At 33.7% G+C, this 2,486-nt stretch overlaps 1 non-coding gene across 1 annotated transcript; it reads right to left on the bottom strand.

Annotated features, from left to right (window-relative positions):
• Nucleotides 1-2,022: 2,022 nt before the first annotated feature.
• Nucleotides 2,023-2,219, bottom strand: LOC143621553 (U2 spliceosomal RNA). Its single transcript, XR_013151550.1, has one exon. It is a non-coding gene; the product is annotated as a U2 spliceosomal RNA (small nuclear RNA).
• Nucleotides 2,220-2,486: the final 267 nt, after the last annotated feature.

Here is a 2,486-nt window from a genome sequence, read left to right as displayed (position 1 = left end):
TTAATTATATATTATTTAACCGTAAGTTTAATTATGTGATTTGCCATACACAATACTAATTTGAAACACAACTATTTAATTACATAATTATTTAATTATAAATTTATAATCGCCGTTATAAAAATAGTTATTTAACTATTTAATTGCTTACCTAATTTAAAAAGTAATGATTATGTGTAAATAATACGGTTGTATGTGGAAGAATGGGTATGATAGTGTTAAGAGTAGATGTGTATATGAGAAGAATAAGTGAAAATCTAATGTGACATGCTGACTAGACCTGCATGTTAAAAGTGTGTTTGTTAGCGTTGCTAATAGTCTTATTATTAAGTTACCATTGAGACCATAGCTATATTTTTTTAGGCAAGCAAATGGGTCAATTTTTGGTAAGCAAAAGTCAGGCTATTTAAAGTAAAAAACCAAAATAGCTCATATATAAAGGAGATTAACTTGAATAAGGCAACACACGCACGTGTTGTAAAAATCGGTATTAGTCGGCGACCGGTTATAATAGGTGAGTTGCTAACTAAATTTCAGCTAAATAGTGACATTAATCAGTTGTTGGTCAAAGTTGGGTGAAAATGTTCAAAATCAGTCATATTTGATCAAAACCTTTGAAGTGTGTAAAATAATACTTTTTTTGAAAAGTTATATATAAACATGTCATACTCAGTAGCCCCACTATCTAATTAGCACCTATGAGTTCTACAACACTACAAGCATATGTGTTTTGGGTTTATGATGTGTCTCCGACTGAATCGGAGTATTCACGATGCTTTAAGCCCATAAACCTCTTAATGAATTTATGTCATGGCAGTTTATATTGTGATCCGAGAAGAGGAAAACCGACATTTGCATCATTACAAAGACTGATCTGAATCGGATCCGCCCTCTTTCAACACTGCTACCAAATCCTTGACACAAACTTTGTGCATCTTGGAATCAATATTACTCAAATCTTTCAACCATATAAAAAAAACAATATTTTATTATTAATAAATCACATTTTAACACGTCACCATCACTAAGGACCACGAGGTCCACTATACCAACATTTTGCCTTCAACTTGATTGTTCTGCTTGTTTATTACCATTGAAAAAGTCAAGAGACATAATGAATGCCATTATTCTCAGTGGTGGCTTTATAAAGTATAAACCCACCATAGAAAATGATGTTGTTCCCGACCCTTAACCTAAATCTCTCCCCAAAAGCCAGCACTTTTGTTCATCGCCTGATATATGTAGATTTTCACTACAACTTCTTTTCAAGATTTTGATTCTGTGATTAACAACCGAGAAGGCGAATAGACAATAAAGTATGACCATATATAGTTGTAGTTTTTGAAGACAATGCAAGACGTACGTGTGCCAACCAAAACCATATGTAGGTTTACCTAAAGTATATTAGAATACACAACAGTTTAAGACAATGCAAGACATGTACCAACCAAAACTGCCAATACTAATTACTCTGACCAAAGTAGTGAAATACCATGATATAGCCACATTAAACTAGGACACTGAAAACAAACCTTGATTAGCTCTTCATGACAATGGATCGATGTTATCGAGAGTTCACATTTGGGTCACAGCGGTTAAAGATACCTAATCTTTTGTTAAGTGGTATTTACTAATACCTTATAGGACAATATTGTCCGCATGCTCAACTTGCGTTATGATACAAGGAAATTATGCTCTTACCGTGTAGTTGTAAAGCCGCGAAGAGACATTATTCACTCTTGAACTTGTGTATATGATTAAGGGATTCACCTGATAACGTAGGTATTAACGATTGCATTTAACTATACATGACAGTAAATTCTCAAAATGCTGTCAACATCTCAGGTATGTGCATTGCAATAGTAGATCTATTTAATTAACATCACCATATTAGCAAAAGAAAGTAGAGCATGAAGAGACATTCTCAAATTCAACATCTATGATAACTTCATTTATAGCATTTCTAAACACTATTAATACAAACAAAATAAAACATGAGCTACGATTTTTAACTTTAAATTGGAGGGGTGCGCCAGACCAAGGCAGTAGTGCAACGCCAAGGCAACGAGTGATGACCCAAGCAGCAAGCTACTTTGACGGGTCTCCCCCCCATAAAAAATAAGATTAATATCGAGTGAGCCGATGGCTCATATATCAGATATTAAACTGATAAGAACAGATACTACACTTGATCTTAGCCAAAAGGCCGAGAAAGGTATGCTTATTTCATTCTTGGGCCATTGATTATAAAGGAAGTCCTTTCATTTATGTAATCTTCACTCAGACAATGTGGGACTTGGGAGGGTGAGTGACTTTGCCCTTTTGAGTTTTCACTTTTCACCTCGATCTCAGAAATATATACCATAGATAAAACTGATTAATATATGATAAAACTTATCTTTAGAGATCTTGAATTAGTGCTGATTAATGTCTAATAAGCTATAGAATCCTAAATTGTTCATCAAGTGATTGATCGTTTGTTACGG

The sequence above is a fragment of the Bidens hawaiensis genome, unplaced genomic scaffold, assembly GCF_021521415.1.
Source record: "Bidens hawaiensis isolate Kalapana, Puna unplaced genomic scaffold, B.hawaiensis_p1.1 tig00002866_1, whole genome shotgun sequence".
Classification (NCBI taxonomy): Eukaryota; Viridiplantae; Streptophyta; class Magnoliopsida; order Asterales; family Asteraceae; genus Bidens; species Bidens hawaiensis.
This window is presented reverse-complemented; position numbering and strand designations above follow the sequence as displayed.